Source organism: Triturus cristatus, chromosome 4_2, assembly GCF_964204655.1.
Source record: "Triturus cristatus chromosome 4_2, aTriCri1.1, whole genome shotgun sequence".
Classification (NCBI taxonomy): Eukaryota; Metazoa; Chordata; class Amphibia; order Caudata; family Salamandridae; genus Triturus; species Triturus cristatus.
This window is the reverse complement of record NC_140586.1, coordinates 12,467,664-12,478,507: the sequence shown is the minus strand read 5'-3', so window position 1 is coordinate 12,478,507 and position 10,844 is coordinate 12,467,664. Positions and strand designations below refer to the sequence as shown.

Here is a 10,844-nt window from a genome sequence, read left to right as displayed (position 1 = left end):
CAAACCTATTAAAATACCACATTCGAGTTCCAGATAATGAAAAATGTAATTCCAGAACCTCTGAATCAAAGGGCATTGTAATATAATATGTACCCAATAGGCTGAAGGATGGTTATGGCAACAAAAGCACTGCGCTGATTGGTTAGAATAAATCTTGGATAGAAAAAGTGGAGTTCTATAAAGTAGCCATTTACTAAAAAACAACATCCTCCGCAATTAGCTCCCCTCAACGTACTAAAATTGAGATTATTAACCGACGACCACATACTTGCTGTAATTTCCATCTCCTCATGTTTTGCCCATTTCGTATATTAGCCTTCCCCTCCAGATCGATTCCTTGATTGAGGCTAAACACTTTTTCCATTCCCCAGGTTTCTTAAATGCTATATCTTCTAACAGATCATATACTAAACTTTTCCGTTTCGATGATCTTGACCAAATCAAGTTTACTCAAGAATTTACTAAATATATTATACGACCCAAGGAGAAGGAAGTCATTTTGAATTAAGTAAGACATTTCAACTATGTTCAGCCATTTATCATTCCTTAAAAAATCTGAAATTTTCCAACTTCCAGCCTTGGTCCTTTTTTGTGTAATTACTAATGATTCTCTTATCCCAGATAGTAAGATAGGGCCAGATAACGGAGTTGAAGAGTTAATTGCGTTAATAGAATATCTTCTATAAAAAGCCTGACGTTTATGAGGTGAATCCATTTCTTATTAATTCTATATCTATCTTGGCCTACTGGTGTGAGGTCAATTAAGACTGCGTTGTGCACATATAATTAATAAGAAAAGGTGAATCCAGTTCTGATTAATTCTATGTGCACAACACAGTCTTAATTAACCTTACACCAGTAGGCCAAGATTGACAATTAAATTCATTTGAAGAATACCAAACCACAAGTGATATGATGATAAATGTCTTTAAAACAAAAGTAATGGTATTCTTAAAAAAACGGATACAAAAATTAACCAGGAGTGGTGATTGAAAGGAGTACAACTTGACACAGTCAAAGAGTGGGCATCCTCTTTCTAGACAGCCTTAATTTGAACCCCTATAATGAATGCCAAGAATTGATATCAACAGCTTGACAGGGGCCTTTAATTGTGCATGGTATTAGGACATAGGTCTGTGGAAGTCCTGAAAGAGACCTATAATCTGAAAATAGCAAACATGCTGCTCTATGGCTGTGAGATATTGCATGAGAGAAATGCAATGGTATAATGGTAATGTCTCTATGTTCTGCATTTTTAAAGTATGTTTTACCTAGGTGGCATCTGACCAAATATACTAATAAAATAAGATTAAATGTCCCATCAGACCTACTGTCAAAGGCAAGTTTCCTAAGAATAAATTCAACATTAAGAGAAGTGAGGCTTTCAAACTAATGAATGACCCTGTAATTATACCAATGTAGAATGCAATTCCATTGCTGTTGCTGATATATCACTTCATACATAACCAAGTCTGAAAAGAGTGAAATGAAAGATATGTGGAAGAGATCTCAACTGAGAAATATTTAACAAAAAAACAAAAAAATGTATAGCTTTAGTTTGAAGATGCTGTCACACAGAAATACTGGTTGTTATAAAACGCGTGACAGATTGAGCTTTACCAGCTTATGCAATAAGCGCAATCTTGTCCTATGAATTAGTTTAGGCCCTTCTTCAACATGATGAGTTGAGAATTTATTTTCAGCGATTCAGTATCTTACTCTGATCCTGCTAGAACTGAGATTGTAAAAATTAAAAAGATGAAAACTTATTATCTGACAAGAGTGTTTCTGTAGAGAACACATGTCTGTAAGAATTAGTTCCGTTCTACACATACAGAAACAATGTGAAAGAAAACATTGAAACTGGCAGGTTTGCTGTCTGTCTGTAATGGTTATACAATTAGAAACACCAATGCGAGTCTTATCAACCATCGCAAATTATGTTGCCAAAGTACAGATAAAAAAAAGAATTCTGCAACTCTTCTACAACTGTTTAAACCTTGGCATACTGAGGATGAAGTGTTAGGTCAATATAACTGCTAAGAAGATGCTTTCAGTTGAATGAAAGACCACATGCACTTTCCTGTGTTTCCTGCATATATTTAAATGTTGAATAACAAAATTCAACAGGAGGAAACCATATGAGCAGAGTTTCCAAAGAACAATTCTCAAGGCAGCCAAAGTTCAGGAAGAGAAAGTCAGAAACCACTTGGGAAGCCTATTAGAGAAAATGAGATTGCTATCACAATGAACAAAGAGAAAATGCTGTGGATCAAGTAAGGAGTAAGACCATAGTTGTAAATTAGTAGCTCCACTTAATGAAGAGTAGTTACAGATTTTCTGGAAAACAGAATTAGTTGATCATAGATTCTACATGACATATCAGAAAGTGTGTGCACAACATGCAAGCATACACTTCTCTATGTTAGTGGCCAGAATGGCACTTGGAAAAGTTTTCCAAATGAAAGTGCTTACTGCATAAGTAGATTTTAAAATGGATTGTAACCTTTCAAGTGTTGTGAAAGCACCTACGGGACAGGCTGCACACAACCCAACATACAAGGTATTACTTTTCATTGTCTTCTCATGCTGCCAGTGGAACATGAAAACAAACTAGAAATGTCAAAGTCTCCACAGTGCGATTTGGGCCGTTTCCTGTTGCAGCCACTATGCCCACCCACACAAGTGAGGTACCATTTTTATCAGGAGACCTGGGAGAGCGCTGGGTGGTAGGAAATTTGTGTCAGCCCGGTGATCCTACAACTTTCCCACACAGAAATGTGAGAAAAAATTGATTTTTTTCAACAAAATTTGAGGTTTGCAGGGGATTCTGGGTAGGGAAATGTTGGGGACCCAAGTCATACCTTGCTGGACTCCCCAGGGTGTCTAGTTTTCTGAAATGTTTGGGTTTGGTAGGTTTCCCTGGATGGCCGTCGAGCCCGGTGCCAAAAGCTCATGGGACCCCCCCCTAGCAAAACCAGATTGTTTTGTGATAGGTAATTTTGAAGTCGCCTCAATAGGTTTTGGGCCCTTGCCTGTCACGGGTACTTGACCCACCCACACAAGTGAGGCACCTTTTTTGTCGTAAGACTTTGGGGAATGCAGGCTGGGTGGAATTTTGGGGATCCACGCAGATTCCAGAACTTTTCACCACAGAAATGTGAGGAAAATGTGTTTTTTTTAAAAATAAATTTGGAGGTTTGCAAGGGATTCTGGGTAACGGAACCTGGTGAGAGCCAGAGAAGTCACCCCATTCCTGGATTCCCCTGGGAGTCTAGTTTAAAAAAATGTATAGGTTTGCTAGGTTTCCCTAGGTGCCGGCAGTGCTAGGGTTCAAAATCTACAGCTAGGCACTTTGCAAAAAAAGGGTCAGTTTTCACCGTGAAAATGCGTTGTGTCCACGTTGCGTTTTGGGCTGTTTCCTGTCGCGGGCACTAGGCCTACACACACCAGTGCGGCACCATTTTTCTCGGAAGACTTTGAGCATTATGACTGCGCGGGCTGTTAGGCTACCGTGTGGAAGAGTCTGTATTATCTGATAGGCACAATCAAAACACTTATGGAATACTCCAGTCATGCTTGATCTTCTTGAGAAACTGCTTGGCGAGAACATTCTTACACTGTCTCTCCAGGAAGACATGTATGCCTTGTCAAAACATGCCCATGCCTGGCCAGTGATTAATAGCTACTGAGCTCTGTTGTGTAAACCTTATTCAGGAACTCAAGTTGTAAATGTCCCGAAGCAAAAACCTTTACAATAATACTTGAGAAAATTACCAATCTTGAACTTGCTCTCTAAGTGTCACAAATTCACCACCTAGCAACATTCTATACTCTGTGGCTACCCCAAGAAATCTGAAGGGTATGTCTTGTGTGTCTGTCCCGCAGTGTCTGTAGCGAGATGTGGCTGGATAAATCCTTTGTTTATTCAGCTGTGGCTTCAATCATGCCAACACACAGTACCTGCTGCAATCCAAGTCACTAAAATTTGTTTAAGTGCTTGATTTGCAAAATTTATGAACCTTGTGAAAAGACTTCCATCAAAAACAGCTGCAAATTAATTGTTTTAGTGCACTGTTTGTTTTCAATTTTATGCTCAGGAAATTACTTTTTTAACTATGGTTTTTTATGCAATGGTTTTGATTAACTAGCATAAATAAAATAAATTGAATTGACATTGAATGGAGCTCATGCAAAAATTAAGATGTATTCAATAATATGAAAAAATTATAACACAAGTATTATACTTCTAAATCCAAAACATGTCAACAAGAATTATTCACATCTAATTTTTAGTTCAACAAATCATCTACAATACTTCTCCCAGATGGGTCACAATAAAGGTTCCTTCTTGGATGCTTTCATTTGTCTAATTCCCATGATGGCAGATACTTGCAACTTTGCAAGCATTCTAGTCCTAATTCATTAGTGAACACTGACTATAACATTTTTCAAATAGGAAGATATGCTTCAGATGATACAACATTACTTTTCCACACCCATACAAAATCAAATGATTATAGACCTTCTCTTATAGCAGTCACTCTTGATGTAAAAAAGGCTTTTGATAATGTCACTTGGCCCTTTATTTGTAAAGACACAGTTAGATTCGCAAAAGTCACTAGAATTTTTGAGGAAGTTTACACTTCTGAAGAAGTTTACTGCTTTTTTGTGTTCGCAACCTACGAGTTTCTACAAAAACAAGCATTTGCAATGCAATCGGTCTCGCCTTTGGGACCTTATATGCATTTAGCTATGCAGCACATTAGCCTGGGTGCTGAAACATCTACTGTTCTTCAACATGGAGGGACAGTAACCACCAAACTGTGGGACACGCCAGGTATGGATACACATGGAGAGAAATATTGCCTTTCAGCGGGAAATGGTATAGTCCAAAGCCCTGTTTTTAATAGAAATTCAGGGCCTTCGGTTGTCTTTTCACTGAAAATACCAGATTTGTAAAAAATATTATTGTCTATGGGTGCTCGAGGAAGACAATTTCTATGGACTGGAATCTAGAGATTGCTTCAGTGATTCTGGTATTTTACTGACCTCTGCTGGTCATTTTCTATCAAGAAAGTTAAATACAGGCAGCTGCCAGAAAAATAAAAATAAGTCCCTCAGCAGAAAGCAGTTCAGGCAATTTGCTGATGTCTACTGATCGTTTTCTATAAAGAGCGTTAAATAGAGGCAGTTGAACAAGCATAAAGCAAATCTGGTATTTTACTGACCTCTATTGGTCGCTTTCTATCAAGACAGTTAAATAGAGGCAGTTGAACTGAAAAAAAGTACCTAAGCGGAAGCAGACAAGTCCTAGGGCTAATCTCCAGAGCCCACAAAATACATACACATAAGTATTTACTAAAGTATATACAAGTGATCTTGAAGCTTGACCTGAAAAGGATAAACTATGGCCATATTCACATGTTCGTAAACCACTTGAGAACATGGCTATGGTGATGACATTTCTTTGGCCTGTCCACACCAACATACATTTCTAAAGCATCAGTGTGATGTGCATATTCAGGATATGAATTCTAGGAACCCTAATAATGATTGCTCCGGTAGCACCCTGGTTGATTAACAGTAATCAAGTTTCCTAAATAAAAGATAGTAGTTTATCTACCTGAGGTGTTTCCTGTGCATTGTGATACTTATAGTCCTGTATTTATAACAGGATGAACAAGACAACTGTTAGAATGCAAAAAAAAAAATCGACTGGCTGAGCAACTTAGGCATGGCTCAGAAAACATGAGATTTCAGTCCCCAAACCAGTCGAAATTTGGAATCTTATTTCAGCATCATTTTGGTGGTCCACAATATGTGGATGTGATTCTTGTATGCACTGGCACAACAAACTTGGTCGAGTGGGAGAAGGACTTTAGTTAAGAAGTATATTATGTATGTTGTGGTAGGGTTAAAGAATTAACAAAAAAGAGTCTGCTGTACCTATATGCTTCGACTAAAATCAATTAAGTCAATTTATAAAAGAGACCACTCTTGCTAGACCATGCATAAACATTTAAACAAGAACCAGGTTATGACATTAATATTTTTGCTTTTATTTTCAAATTAATTGAAGCAGATCATAGATGCATAAATCATATATTGACAGAATGCTTATATCACAAAAAACATTAGGATCCTACAAACCATAATTCCCATGGACAGTCTTAAACACAAGTCATTCAGACATTCTCACTCTCAATTGAACCCATCCAAACCGAGAGGACACACTCAACATACACCCTAAAATCTGGAAAGTTATAATTCAGAGGCCCAAAGCATCTGGCATATCTTGTTTTTGTCCCTAAAATGGCGAGTATTAATATACTATTGATGATAATTTGATAGCCAAAGAGGTTCACAAGAAAAAGAAAGAACAAAGAATTTTCCTTTGATTGAATATATATAAATAAATAAAGTACAATGTCTAAATATGTCTATACAGCTAACTTTAGTGCGATATGAAAACAAAAGAACAAATCAATTCAAGACGCCGACGCGCGTTTCGGACACCCCCTTTCCCGGGGTACCACCTTCTTCAGGGCGTGAACTTATTCGTGTCCGATGTCCATGGGACCTGTTAATTGATAAACAAAATTGAAATACAATCTGGTTCATTGCCGTGTAAGCAGAACTTGCTATATAGTATAAAAAATAATAAGTAACAACTTTTTATTCATAATAAGTATGTGCACTGGTCTGCACGCAAGAGTGGTAAAAAACAGAATAAATAGGCTATCCGTGATAACTGCACACATAAGAGAGACGAATAAACAACAAGGTGAGAAAAATAAGAATATGCTGACAAAATAAGATACAGGAAAAGCTTATGGGTGTCTGAGTATCCTCACATCTAGGTGGGACTGATGATTTTTTAAGATCCAGTTACCACATGTGTAACCTATCATCCAACCATAAATACAATTATAAGCCAAGAGTCGATATAACTACAAATAAGCTTAAGAAATTAAAAGGAGACAGTTAGCACAAATGTTCAGGCTTATATAGGTAATCACATTCCATATAGCACATAAAATGTCCTGTGCCGTCCCTGGGGCGTAAAAATAGAGATTTAGCAAGGTTAATTGTTTATTGAAATGCTCACCGTAAAGAAATGGAATTCGATGGGCCGTGTTAACAAACTGCTGCAGCCTTAAAGGGCGAGCAAGACAATGAAGTAACGCCCATCCACTAGGGGGAGTCGTTGGTCTAAATATAAGAACAAAGCGAATAAAAATTCGACTTACTGACTTACGAACAAACATAAATATGAGCAGCGCCAAATATGGAAAGGATCTCCCAAAGGTAAGGGTTAATCTCTACCTGTGACTAGAATTCAACGGTCTCTTCCGTGAAGATTTCAAACAGTTGTAAACAAAAGATCTATAAGGGACACATGAAACAACATGTTGTGTCTTAATAGTCGTGTGTTCATAGTTACACTGTTTACGCTATTTCGGTAGTGGTCAATAATCAAAAAAGGGCAAGACAGAAGAGGCACCTACTTAGTAAACTGATGTAAGCACAGAACAGCTCTAATCCGATGAAGAACAGGCTCCAGAGATTTAACAGAAATGATAATTGGTCATACAATCCTAACAATCTAAAAAGATAATAAAGGTAAAATCAGCATCCACAATGCACACGCCCGACCAATTCAGCTCAAATTTCGATGGTCTCATGTGTTTATAAAACTCACCATCAGAATGGCCTGGCACCAATGGGGAGCATCACATCTTCTTCCGACGTACCGTTCCCTAGTGCGTGGAGGTTTGGAAACAAACAGCCAAGGTGAATTCAGCTGTTTAAGTACTGCTCACAGAACGTGCATAGAACGTCACAGTGGTGAGTTCAAAGATGTGGCAGTGGATCAGACAGAATAAACTAAAGCTACCTGAGTCAGATAATGGCTCATAGTGTTCGAAACAGAAACGGATGAAGATATATAAACTTATAGAGTGCGATCCATTGAGACAAGATATAATCAGAAATAATCCCCATAAAAGCTGCTCTAAATAGGCGAAAGAGTGTTAAGGGGGGAATAAATATCGAAATCGAGTCGAATAATGGAAGTCAGCACACTAAAAAGCGCTGGTAAAATACGAAGTGTATTATTTAGATAATGGCATTTTCCCATGGTAAATCTTCATTCAAACCGTTCATCTTAGAGTTCAAAAAGAAAATCCAAAAGACCTCCCGTTTTTTCCTAATGGTGTTGCTGTCAGTCCCTTTTTGTGTCCTAATTTTTTCTAATATAGACCAGCAGAGATCCTTTTCAGTATGGTTGGTTTCCATCCAGTGTGTCACCAATGGGGCTGAAAGGTTGCTGCACCTAATATTGGACTTGTGTTCCCCTATGCAGATCCTACATTCTCTAGCAGTCTCTCCCACATAAGGGATATTACAGGGACATAAAATGACATACACACAATTGGATGTCTTACAGTTTGTCATCTCGCATAGATTAATGATCCTGTTATTGATTGTAATGTTGTCATCCACAATGGCATTGGGACATGCCTGGTATCCCCCACATTTATGATGTCCCAGGACAGGAACATTACCTGTGATGGATCTCTGTGCAAATGTATTGTGTTCAGGTAATTTAGCCCTGACCAACAGATTTTTTAAGTTCTTGTTTCTCCGAAACGCAAAAAGGGGTTTGGGAATCCTGGGTGTCTGATTGTCTAGGTTGAGTAAATGCCATTGTGAGTTGACAATTTGTCGTATTTTGTGATTTATAGATGAATGTTTGACAACACATACCAATTTCTCAGTCTTTACCTCCTCCTTTGGGGTAAATAGTGTATCCCGATTGTAATATCCTGCTCGCTTAAGTGCACTCCTAACAAGCCTTTTGGGATATCCTCTCTGAATGAATTTTTGTTTCATCACCTCAGAATGGAGGAGGTAATCTTTTACGGATGTACAATTTCTACGAAGACGTAGAAACTGACTGAACGGTATACTGCCTTTTTGGCTGTTTGGGTGAAAGCTCTCGAAATGGAGCAAAGTATTTCTGGAAGTGGGTTTCGTGAAGAGTGAGACCTTCAGTTGGAAATGTTCATGTTCCACGTACACATCAAGGAATTCTAATTTTTGAATACTACTTTGTGCTGTGAATCGAAGATTTGAGTCAGCTAGATTGATCCATGAGATAAATTCATTAAGCGATTCATGGTCACCACTCAAGACGAAAAAAATATCGTCGATGAAGCGTGACCAATGACGGATATTCTCATAAAAAGGGGCCAATTCATTATAGATATTGCGCTCTTCGAAGTGTCCCATATAGAGACAGGCAACACTAGGGGCACATGCCGCCCCCATACTGACTCCTTGGACTTGATGGTAAAAGTCACCGTCAAACTCAAAAACATTTTCTTCCAGAACAATTTCCAAACAGTGAATTAGAAAAGAGCTGTTGTGTAATGATGTCTCTGATTAAATCTTGTTCTTGACTACCCTAAGGGCCTCTCCTTGGGGAATGTTGGAATATAAGGACTCAATGTCCATGGTGACTAATATTTCTCGTTCTTGGTCGTACCGGAGACCTTCTATTTTAGAAATAAAATGTCCCGTGTCCTTCACATAGGACTGGAGTGTGGTAACTAAAGGTTTAAGGAACCGATCGATGTATTTAGAGAGTGGTTCCATCGCCGATCCTATGGTAGAGACAGTAGGTCTCATTGGGGGATCAATTTGATTTTTGTGAGTTTTAGTTACTGTGATCGTGGGCGGTCGTCGGGCTGGAAAAGCAGGCAAGGAGTCCGGATATAGTGGGCAATATTGTCTTTTTATTGCACACAAGGCAGTTCGTACAGTAAGAGGGGATATCCAGATATGACTCCAGCAGGACAAAATAATGAGGAACGGTGCAGTGTTCTTCCGTCGCTGCCGTCTGGGTTGGGGCTCCAGGGATTCCCAGGTCTTGATGGCAGACGTCGGTAGTAGGCCGGGGCGGGTGCTCCTCGGAGGGCAGTAAGAGAAAAAAAAGGAGCCGTTAGTCCTGCTGGGGTTCGATGCCAGGTACCGTAACCGTAACCAGGGGTGATAAAGTGGAAAAAGACCGTGAGGGAAAAGGGAAGAAAAGGGGGAAGGACCAGATTTGGCAAGAAGAGGGGTGCTCGAAGGGGGTCGTGTGGGGACCATAATTTACACAGTGCAAGGTGCTATATATTATTTACAAGGTGGCTATCTGGTTGCAATGACGTGTCTAAATAGAGGGAGTATTTACACAGGGATCGTATTCTTTACACAGAGCACCTAGCGTGCTTTAAAGAAGGTAGCTGGTACTCACGCGCTCCGCCGTAACTCTCCTCCGTGTTACGGCCGCTCTTCAGCCACCTCGGGGGATTCCACCAGTCTTCGGGCTACTCCTCGGGTTCTCCACTCTCGTCCTCTTTTCCCGTCGTACCTCCAGCCGAAATCTCCTGCCACGATACTCCGACGCCTTCTGCCTCTCGTCTTCCGTCTTTTCTGTGTCTGGCCGTCAGCATGTAGGCGGGACTTCCGGGGTTAAGGGGTAGTCCTTCCGGTCCGTCGTCTCTCGTTATTGGATCCTGCAACAGAGAGAGGGGCGGGGTCCCCGTTGTCACGGACGCTTTAGTGTTCATTCCGGTTTGCGCGCCCTGGAAGGGAGAACAGTGGAGGGGTGATACTCCGGGCGGGGTGAGTAAGGGGTTTGTGACCTGGGGGAGGGCTCTATCACATCCCCTTCCCCTAGCTGTCCTTCGTGTACGGGGTGAGGACACGGGGTAGCGGGAGAGGTAGTCCGCATTACCCTGGTCCGCTCCTTTCCGATGTACCGTGGTGAAGTGGTAGGGTTGGAGCGCCAG

The 10,844-nt window shown here is 40.0% G+C and overlaps 1 long non-coding RNA gene across 1 annotated transcript; it reads right to left on the bottom strand.

Annotated features, from left to right (window-relative positions):
• Window positions 1-6,038: 6,038 nt before the first annotated feature.
• LOC146832814 (uncharacterized) lies at window positions 6,039-7,781 on the bottom strand. The gene is made up of 5 exons (XR_014960171.1): window positions 7,706-7,781; window positions 7,512-7,609; window positions 7,330-7,389; window positions 7,112-7,215; window positions 6,039-6,583 (listed from the first exon to the last, which is right to left on the bottom strand). It is a non-coding gene; the product is annotated as an uncharacterized LOC146832814 (long non-coding RNA).
• Window positions 7,782-10,844: the final 3,063 nt, after the last annotated feature.